This window comes from Muntiacus reevesi, chromosome X, assembly GCF_963930625.1.
Source record: "Muntiacus reevesi chromosome X, mMunRee1.1, whole genome shotgun sequence".
Classification (NCBI taxonomy): Eukaryota; Metazoa; Chordata; class Mammalia; order Artiodactyla; family Cervidae; genus Muntiacus; species Muntiacus reevesi.
Genome location: NC_089271.1, coordinates 116,891,216 through 116,902,141, shown reverse-complemented (window position 1 = coordinate 116,902,141; position 10,926 = coordinate 116,891,216). Strand labels below are relative to the sequence as shown.

General features: G+C 46.3%; 1 pseudogene; it reads right to left on the bottom strand.

Moving 5' to 3' along the window:
• Nucleotides 1–6,993: 6,993 nt before the first annotated feature.
• LOC136154092 (exosome complex component MTR3-like) lies at nucleotides 6,994–8,530 on the bottom strand (annotated as a pseudogene).
• Between the last annotated feature and the right edge of the window lie 2,396 nt (nucleotides 8,531–10,926).

The following is a 10,926-nucleotide window of genomic DNA, read 5'->3' as shown; positions in this document are numbered from 1 at the left end:
GTTTTCATTTCTAATTTTGTTGATTTCGTTCTTCTCCCTTTGTGTCTTAATGAGTCTTGCTAACGGTTTGTCAATTTTGTTTATCTTTTCAAAAAACCAGCTTTTAGTTTTGTTTATTTCTGCTATGGCCTCTTTTGTTTCTTTTGCATTTATTTCTGCCCTAATTTTTTAAGATTTATTTCCTTCTACTAACCCTGGGGTTCTTCATTTCTTCCTTCTCTAGTCGCTTTAGGTGTAGAGCTAAAGCATTAAAAAGAACTCATTTGAATCAGTTCTAATGAGATGGATGAAACTGGAGCCCATTATACAGAGCGAAGTAAACCATAAAGATAAAGACCAATACAGTATACTACCGTGCATATATGGAATTTAAAAAGATGGTAATGATAACCCTATATGCAAAACAGAAAAAGAGACACGGATGTACAGAACAGAATTTTAGACTCTGTGGGAGAAGGCGAGGGTGGGATGTTCTGAGAGAACAGCATTGAAACAAGTATACTATCAAGGGTGAAACAGATCACCAGCCCAGGTTGGATGCATGAGACAAGTGCTCAGGGCTGGTCCACTGGGATGACCCAGAGGGATGGAATGGAGAGGGAGGCAGGAGGGGGGATCCGGAGGGGGAACACATGTAAATCCATGGCTAATTCATGTCAATGTGTGGCAAAAACCACTACAATATTGTAAAGTAATTAGCTTCCAATGAATAAAAATAAATGGAAATAATAATAATAAAAATAGGCTAATAGCCCAATTACTATCATTTAAAGCTTATGAAAGTTATTAAGGCATACATATGGTCAATTACATCCTCCAACCCCATTGAAGGCACACACACACACACACACACAGGCTGCTAAGTGGTCATACCAGTAGAATACATATTTTGACCCATTGCGATCATTCCAATGGTAGATTGGTTAGGGTTACCTCTAATTCGTTATCATGTATGACCTTAAATTCATGGGAATCCCAGAATACACCTTCATATCCATCCCTGTAGACGTGAAGGCCACAAATTAGTTCCACAAATCCACTGAGTTCCATACCAATCACTCTCTCTAAGGGTAATAATAGACATAGTTCAGAAAGCACCCAGGCTTGTCTCATGAGTACCAGGTTGATCAGTTTTAGTATGATTTAACCCTTCCCAACATAGAGGAGCTTTTAAATGACCATAACCTGATGTTAACCACGTAGATCCACCCCATAATTGTGGGACTTTACCTTTTCATAGATGAGAGGTTAATGTTTTTAATAGAGACTTAGCTCATCACTCTGATTGAGTTTAAATGACCCTAAGAGAAAACTTAAATCTATGGTCAGCACCCCCAGAACAGGTATTATTAATTGGCCAGGTGAGAGAATCCCATCTAGTAATATCATGAAGCTAGAACAGGACTGAACACTCATCTAAAATAAATTTCCTAGTGGGTATTCCTAGAGAACAGAAATCCACCAAGGTAACCCAGAAGTACTAGACAAAGGTAATTGGCCACAACCAAACAATTGGATTGAGTTTTACTTTTTTTTTTAAGGCCAATCAGATTAGAGCTCATTTACAAACTGATCTCAGCAATCAGAAATATTATCAAAAGAAACAAAGACACACACTGAGACATACGTACATCCAAACAGACACAAGAGACCCTATAGCTTGGTTTTCCAAACTTAGTTATGCATAAACAATGGTTGGAGTAAGATTTTAAAAGGCTTTGTTCTCCTTTTGTTCCTTTTGGTTTCAGAAATTAGACATGGTCTAGATCCAGAGACATCATCTGGTCTAAAGGTATAGAAGGAGTTATTTCCTCAGGACAACAATTCTTAAAGAAATATTTTATTCTTCAAGCTTCCTCTGGAGTCTAAAGAATATTGTGACCATAGTTTTATAGCCAAAATTTAGAGCAGATAATGCTCAACTTGGCCCTGATAACAAGGGCAGATTGGTCCCAGCAAGGACTGTCCCTCTGGGGAAGTAGGGGTCTTGGTTTAACCAGCCCCAGGCTATTGATGACAGGAGGAAGTCCTGGACATAAGGGAACTTCAGTTCATTTTCCTATCCTATGTCAATAAAGATCTAATAGTTTCAGGCCGTTTTTCTTGTCATTGGATCATAGCTATAGATTGACCAATCATTTAAAAATATTTTCCCAAAGGGTTCTCAGGTCGGGTGTGGAACCTTAATTCACACATTAGCTCAAACAGTTTGTACCAGATGTCTGTGCACTCAAACCAAACCAACAAACCAAACCAGACCAGAACTTCACCAGCCAGGAGTCACACTCCAAATGAAACAAAAGGCAAAGAGATGCCCAGAAATCAAAAGCCCAGTGGCAAGAGTGCCCCAAAAAGATGGTAAAGGGATGCCCCAGAATGAAAAGCCAAATGGCATAAATGCCAAACATGACTTCCCAGTTCAATTAGACCTGGAAGCTGGCAAGTCAGTGCTAGCAGCCTTTTTAGTTCTGATAGATTCAAGCAATTCCTTCTTGATTTTCTGGGAAGAAGTTACTCTGTCATTTCTTGTTTTAGAAACTGCTAGACACCAGTCCAAGCACAGCTGGCCTTTTCTAATTGTGCATGTAAAAAGATCAATTTTAGAATATCAAAAGGACCCAAATTTGGCCATTTTAGGTTGAGCTCTCTTTTAGTATTTTTCTCCAATTAATTATGTACTTCAAACTATGAGCTCCATATGTATTGTACATGAACCTGGCTAGAGAGTTAGTCAGAGGCTGACTTTCTGACACCCCTTTATTTCTGCTGAGAGATCACTAGTGAACTTGTGTCGTGGGCCCATGTGCTGCTTGTGAGCCTAACTCTTTCAGGAGTTACCCCAGAGTCATTTCAGCTTGTCTTTATGTGTCTCGGATTCTGCCTCTGGCAATCTAAGACCACCATGCCTGCTCAGGTCGCTGAATGGCCAGTTCTTATGTGCGACCCCCAGATGGGCAAGTATTTTAATTAATCAGTGGGTTTCCCTATGGGCCCACTGCACGGTACGAGGACTAGGCCTCCACCACTGCCATAAATTTCTCAGTTACCTGAGAAAACCGAAACTGGCCGGGAGGAGTCTGATCCCTTTTCTTCAGAGCAAAGCTCTCATGTATTTTCCTCCCTTTTATCCTGACAAATTCTATAAAGGCAGTCAAATTGAGGAAAAGTGTCAGATCAGCCTCTTACTTAACCACTCAGCCAAGACCATTCAGTTCCCTACAACAGAGCGACCTTGGCATCTTTCAGCCGAGCCCTGGATATTCCTTGATTTTTTTCCCAATAGAGCTCCCCTACCCAGTACCTTTCCACTGGGTGGGCAATTCTCCTGGCATCTTTCAGCCAGCCCCCCACCTAGCATCTTTTGACTGGGTGGGAATTCCTCGGTATCTTTCAACCGAGCCCCACTCAGTGTCTAGACCATGAGTGGGTATTCCCCGGATGTTTCACCTGGGCTCCCCCTAGTATCTTTCCTATTAGGAGGGGGCAGGTAACCTGCTCCACTACCAAATAAAACTCAGAATCTCAATCAATATGGGAGATTCAAGAACCAGGAAAGACTTACCCAAATTCGTCTGCACTTGCTGAGGAGGTGGATGGGCCCAAGGGGCAACAGCTGGTACCAAAGCTCCAGTTCCCCATGTAGTCAATTCAAAGAAAGGAAGTCCACTCTGGGTCGCTTCGTCAGTCTCCAAAACTGTGCTGCTTGTGAGATTCTGTTTCCCATTTTAAGCTGAATTAGAGGCTATGTGCTGAGACGCAGGATTGAAACAAGCCACCTGATTGATTGGTCCCTGAGTTCTTCTTTTTTCTCTCTTTCCCCTCCCTGGTTCCGTAGGTACCATCTCAAGGGAAAGGGCATTAGCATCTAGGCAATAGTTTCCTTCAACCATCTACTTTTCTTATGACTTAGTATTCATTTCAGAAGTCATCATTCTCTAGGGAATTTTCAACTAAGACACAAAAATTCACTTGCCAGATACCTTGGTCCTTATTCCCCCCATGTTTTATTGTGATACAATTGACATCCAGCACTCCCAAGAAAGGCAATGCCAAAGAATATTCAAATTATCATACAACTGCACTCATTCCACATGATAGCAAGATTATACTTAAAATCCTTCAAGCTAGGCTTCAGCAGTATGTGAATTGAGAACTTCCAGATGTTCAAGCTGGATTTAGAAAAGGTAGAGAAACCAGAGATCAAATTGCTAACACCCATTGGATCACACAAAAAGCAAGGGAATTAAAAAAAAAAAAATCTCCTTCTGCTTCATCGATTATGCTAAAGCCTTTGACTGTGTGGATCACAGCAAACTGTGGAAAACTCTTAAAGAGATGAGAATACTAAACCACTTTGCCTGTTTTCTGAGAAACCTGTATGCAGGTCAAGAAGCAACAGTTAGAACCAGACATGGATCATAGGACTGGTTCAAAATTGGGAAAGGAGTACGACTGTATATTGTCACCCTGCTTATTTAACTTACAGGCAGAGTACATCATGCGAAATGCCAGGCTGGATGAAGCACAAGCTGGAATCATGATTTCTGGGAGAACTATCAAAAACCTCAGGGGTTATTTATAGTGGAGGGGGAAATGGTCCAAATATTTGCTCTGTGCAAGCAATTTCCCTCCAAGGATCTTAATTTCCTCACCTATAACATGAGAGTGTTGTCCTGGAATAGTAGTTCCCAAACTCAGTTCCTCAAAAAATCTGTATGCTTTTAGTCATTCATAATCTGGGGCACTCTGCCCCTAGATATTCTGGTTCAGTAGTTGTGGAAATAGCAAAGCCAAGGCATGGACAGGTGTGAAGCAAGAACAAAAGCAATCCCCCAGGGCTTCTACAGGCCACATGTGAGAAATCTGTGATGTAGATGTTAAAAGGTGCTCCTCCAACAATGGTAACCAGGTTTCCTCACTCTAGGGCTCTGAAAGCCTTGAAGAGTCAAATGTAAGTGGTGAACTATCAATAGATGTTAATAGTATGCAACATTCTCAAAGGCGTTTGACCACAGAAACAACACCTACTAACAGTCCAGGAACAACAGCATCTTCCAGATCACAGTTAAGAAAACCCTCGATTAGGTGTCTTAGCTCAGATTGTCCAAAGAAAGGATCATAGACTAGGTAGCTTAAACTACAGAAATCTATTTCTCACAGATTTGGAGGCTGTTAACTCCAAGTTTAAGGCAGCAGCATATGATTGCCTTCTCCCTATGTCCTCACATGGCTTTTCCTCAGTGTGTGTGGGCAGAAAGAGATCTCTCTCTCTCTTTTCCTCTTCTTCTAAAGCCATTGATACTGTTGGATTAAGACTTGCCCCTCATGATCTCTGTTAAATTCATCTCCAAAACTTTCTATCTTCAAATACAATCACATTAGACTTAAGTCTTCAAAGACTAATTTGGGATGAGGACTGGTTATGCAAGTCAGGTATAGCACTAGAAGATATCCAGGCCACTCTGAGTCTATATCCTAAGATTCTCAGTGGACCATTTTGTTCTGACGAATCATTGTTCACAATATGAAGGAATTTCCAGTGGGAAAATAGTATAGATAACCTCAGTTCAGTTCAGTTCAGTCACTCAGTCGTGTCCCACTCTTTGCGACCCCATGAACCACAGCACTCCAGGCCTCCCTGTCCATCACCAACTGCTAAAGTCTACCCAAACCCATGGCCATTGAGTCAGTGATGCCATCCAACCATCTCATCCTCTGTTGTCCCCTTCGCCTCCTGTTCTCAATCTTTCCCAGCATCAGGTCTTCTCAACTGAGTCAGCTCTTCGCATCAGGTGCTCAAAGGATTGGAGTTTCAGCTTCAACATCAGTCCTTCCAGTGAACACTCAGGACTGATCTCCTTTAGGATGAACTGGTTGGATCTCCTTGCAGTCCAAGGGATGCTCAAGAGTCTTCTCCAATACCACAGTTCAAAATCATCAATTCTTCGGCGCTCAACTTTATTTTGTTGTTGTACTTGTTAATTAATTTATTTTACTTGGAGGCTAATTAATTTACTATTCTGGTGGTTCTTGCCATACATTGACATGAATCAGCCACGGGTGTACCTGTGACCCCCATCCTGAACCCCCTTCCCACCTCCCTCCCCATTACATCCCTCTGGGTTGTCCCAGTGCACCAGCTTTGAGTGCCCTGTTTCATGCATCGAACTTGGACTGGTCATCTATTTCACATATGGTAATACAGGGGTAACATAGATTTTTAAACTTGGGTTTCTTCAGTGATGCAGAACTGCATATATGGTGTGTGGTTTGCCTCCCATCTCATGTGGGAGACTCTCATCTGGTGGTTGATCGGGTTTTCTAAATGTCCGTCTAGTGGAATGTAACTAGACGCTTCCCACAGGTCTCTGCCCTGTGTTTCCACGAGGCCACTTTGAAGCTGGGCTAACCCTTCTTCAGTTCCAGTTGCCTTCTTCTGACTTCATGGCCTCCCAGCCCCTCGCCCAGCAGGCTCAGCCACGGTCCTGTAGGTGCCTTGTTTCTGTCTTGTTCCTTGCTGCTGTGATTCTAGATATTTCAGATCTGCTTTGGAATTATATATTATGTCACTGGGGGCAAATAAAGTTTGGGTTTTTCCCCCGGTCAGGGGTTCTTAGTGTGGTCCCCAGGCCTCATTCTGGTCTCTCAGCTGCCTCAAGCCAGCCTTTCCTAGAGCTGAGCAGGCCCCTGAGACACACACGCTCAGGTCACACCAAGCTGGTGCAGGGAGGACCCCAGGCGGCCCTTTTGCCAATTCAGACCTGAGCACAGACCTGCAGGGCTCAGAAGCCACACAGGGCAGAGCCCACCCTCGTGGTCAGACAGGTCCCCTCTGCCCTACAGAATGGCCAGACTCCCTCTCCAGCATCCAGAAACTCTCACTCCTGGCAGTTCAGGTGCTGTCTCGCTGGTGGACCGGCGACACTAGGACACATTAAAGATAATGCTTGTCCCAAGCCCTGAGAACACACTCCCCAGCTCGGAAGAGCCTTACTCATTAAAGTCGGTACCAAAAACAACAGAAGAATGTTTCCGATTATAAGCGTTTTTCTTTGGGTTCAGATGTACGTGGAAGGCACAGCCCCCTTGTCTCCGCTCTCAAAAGCAGCCCAGTTATTCAGGAGAGAGTCCCCGGCTGGCCTGCATAGACTTCATCCCTTGCAGGACAACAGCTCCAGGTTTCCCGATGAGTCCAGCGGAAGTCCTTTCCAAATTAGGAGTCAAGATGCACAGGCAGGTTTATTCAACTGCGTAGTGGCTGGGAGTCAACTCAATTAGAAAGGTTTTTTCAACGAAGCAGTCTGGAAAGAATCGCTCCAACACGCCTATTCTGTGCACGCCTCGGCAGGTCCTCTCTGGTGCTCCCAGTTCTCAGCTGCAGTTCGGCGCACGCAGTCTGCAGGCCGACGGCGCGGGTCCTTGTGGCGGCAGCGGCGGCTGGGTCCTGGGCGTCCGTCTTTGCTCGGGTCTTGGGCTCAGAGGGGCGCGGAGGCACCCCTCCGGTGGGCGGCCCGCACCGAGCACTGCTGGAGAACGGGGTAGAGGCGCTGGCAGCCCTCGAACCCCAGGCGCATGGCCTCCGCCCAGCTCTCGGTCGGGCCGCCCTCCCCGCTGCCCAGCAGCCCGGCCACCTGCTTGAGCACCGGCATGAGCGCCACGGTGAGGCCGGCGGCGGCGCGCTCCTCCTCCAGCAGCGTGGGGTCCAGCAGCCAGGCGGGCGCGGGCGCCGGCGCGCGGCTCAGGCTGCAGCCCAGCACCAGGTCGTACGTCTCGACGCCCGTGTCGGCCAGGGCGAGCGGGGCGGCCAGCGCCAAGCCGCCGTCCCCCAGCAGCAGCGCCGACACCTCGAGCTGCGCGCGCGGGTAGCGGCCCAGGCGCACGGCCGGCTCGAGCGACTCCTGCAGCGCCCGCGCCAGCTCGCACTCCTCGAAGCCGCCCGGCGGGGCATCGCGCCCGCGGCCCGAGAAGGGCGCGCGGCGGAAGTCGCAGAGCAGGCGGCCTCGCAGCCCGCCCCGGCCGGGCCGCCGCCGCGCTCGCCGCCCTCGGCCCGGCGCGGGCCCGACTCGGCGCACAGCACCTTGGGGCCGCCTGCCTCCAAGTAGGCCGAACCCTTGGCCTGGCTCAGCAGCCCGGCGCGCGCGTACACAGGCCGCAGCCGCGCCGGGTCGCGAGGGACCGGCGCCTCGCCCTCGCCGGCCGCGTACCGCTGCGGCGGCTGCGACTCCTCGGGCCCGCGGATGCGGCGGTGGTCCCCGGGCATGGCGGCGCTGCTGCCGGCCGGCCCCGCGCATCAGCCCCACCGTGGGTCGGCGCTTCCGCTCCCCCGGCCGGCTGCGCGAGGGTGAGCGGCTCAGTAACTGGCCGCTCAGCTTTCTTTCTTTTTTTTTTTTTCTGAAGGATGTACAGACCAATAGTTTTATTATTTTTTTATTTTTTTTTCATTTATTTTTATTAGTTGGAGGCTAATTACTTTACAATATTGTAGTGGTTTTTGTCATACATTGACATGAATTAGCCATGGATTTACATGTATTCCCCATCCCGATCCCCCCTCCCACCTCCCTCTCCACCAGATTCCTCTGGGTCTTCCCAGTGCACTAGGCCCGGGCACTTGTCTCATGCATCCAGTCTGGGCTGGTGATCTGTTTCACCCTAGAGAATATACATGTTTCGATGCTGTTCTCTCGAAACATCCCACCCTCGCCTTCTCCCACAGAGTCCAATATAGTCCAACTCTCACATCCGTGCATGACCGCTGGAAAAACCATAGCCTTGACTTGACGGACCTTTGTTGACAAAGTAATGTCTCTGCTTTTTAGTATGCTGTCTAGTTTGGTCTTAAATTCCCTTCCAGGGAGTAAACGTCTTTTAATTTCATGGCTGCAATCACCATCTGCAGTGATTTTGGAGCCCCCCAAAATAAAGTCTGACACTGTTTCCACTGTCTCCCCATCTATTACCCATGAAGTGATGGGACCGGATGCCTTGATCTTAGTGTTCTGAATGGTGAACTTTAAGCCAACTTTTTCACTCTCCTCTTTCACTTTCATCAAGAGGCTCTTTAGTTCTTCTTCACTTTCTGCCATAAGGGTGGTATCATCTGCATATCTGAGGTGACTGATATTTCTCCCAGCAATCTTGTTTCCAGCTTGTGCTTCCTCCAGCCCAGCGTTTCTCGTGATGTACTCCGCATATAACTTAAATAAGCAAGATGACAATATACAGCCTTGGCGTACTGCTTTTCCTATTTGGAACCAGTCTGCTGTTCTATGTCCAGGTCTAACTGTTGCTTCCTGACCTGCATACAGGTTTCTCGAGAGGCAGGTCAGGTTGTCTGGTATTCCCATCTCCTTCAGAATTTTCCACGGTTTATTGTGATCCACCCAGTCAACGGCTTTGGCATAGTCAATAAAGCAGTAATAGATGATTTTCTGGAACTCTCTTGCTTTCTCGATGATCCAGGAGATGGTGGCAGTTTGATCTCTCGTTCCTCTGCCTATTCTAAACCCAGCTTGAATATCTGGAAGTTCACGGTTTGCATACTGTTTAGGCCTGACTTGGAGAATTTTGAACATTACTTTACTAGCGTGTGAGATGAGGGCAATTGTGCGGTCGTTTGAGCATTCTTTGGCATTGCCTTTCTTTGGGATTGGAATGAAAGCTGACCTGTGGTCACTGCCGAGTTTTCCAAATTTACTGGCATATTGAGTGCAGCACTTTCACAGCATCATCTATTAGGATTTGATATAGCTCAACTGAAATTCCATCACCTCCACTAGCTTTGTTTGTAGTGATGCATCCTAATGCCCACTTGACTTCACATTTCAGGATGTCTGGCTCTAGGTGAGTTTGAGTGATCACACCATCGTGATTACCTGGGTCGTGAAGATCTTTTTTATACAATTCTTCTGTGTTTTCTTGCCATCTCTTCTTTTTTTTTTTTAATTTATTTTATTATTATTATTTTTATTTATTTACATTAGTTGGAGGCTAAATCCTTTACAATATTGTAGTGGTTTTTGCCATACATTGATATGAGTCAGCCATGGATTTACATGTGTTCCCCATCCTGAATCCCCCTCCCACCCCCCTCCCTATCCTATCCCTCTGGGTCATCCCAGTGCACCAGCCCTGAGCACTTGTCTCAGGCATCAAACCTAGACTGGCAATCTGTTTCACAATTTATAATATACATCCTTCCATGCTATTCTCGCAGATCATCCACCCCTCGCCTTCTCCCACAGAGTCCAAAAGTCTGTTCTATACATCTGTGTCTCTTTTTCTGTCTTGCATATACGATTATCCTTACCACCTTTCTAAATTCCATATATATGTGTTGGTATACTGGATTGGTGTTTTTCTTTCTGGCTTACTTCACTCTGTATAATGGGCCCCAGTTTCATCCACCTCATTAGAACTGATTCAAATGTATTCTTTTTAATGGCTGAGTCATATTGCATTGTGTACATGTACCAGAGCTTTCTTATCCATTCGTCTGCTGATGGGCATCTAGGTTGCTTCCATGTCCTGGCTATTATAAACAGTGCTGCGATGAACATTGGGGTCCACGTGTCTCTTTCAGTTCTGGTTTCCTTGGTGAGTATGCCTAGGAGAGGGATTGCTGGGTCATATGGCAGTTCTATTTCCAGTTTTTTAAGGAATCTTCACACCGTTCTCCATAGTGGCTCTACTAGTTTGCATTCCCACCAACAGTGTAAGAGGGTTCCCTTTTCTCCACACCATCTCCAGCACTTATTGCTTGTAGACTTTTGCATAGCAGCCATTCTGACTGGCGTGAAATGGTACCTCACTGTGGTTTTGATTTGCATTTCTCTGATAATGGGTGATGTTGAGCATCTTTTCATGTGTGTGTTAGCCATCTGTATGTCTTCTTTGCAGAAATGTCTGTTTAGTTCTCTGGCCCAT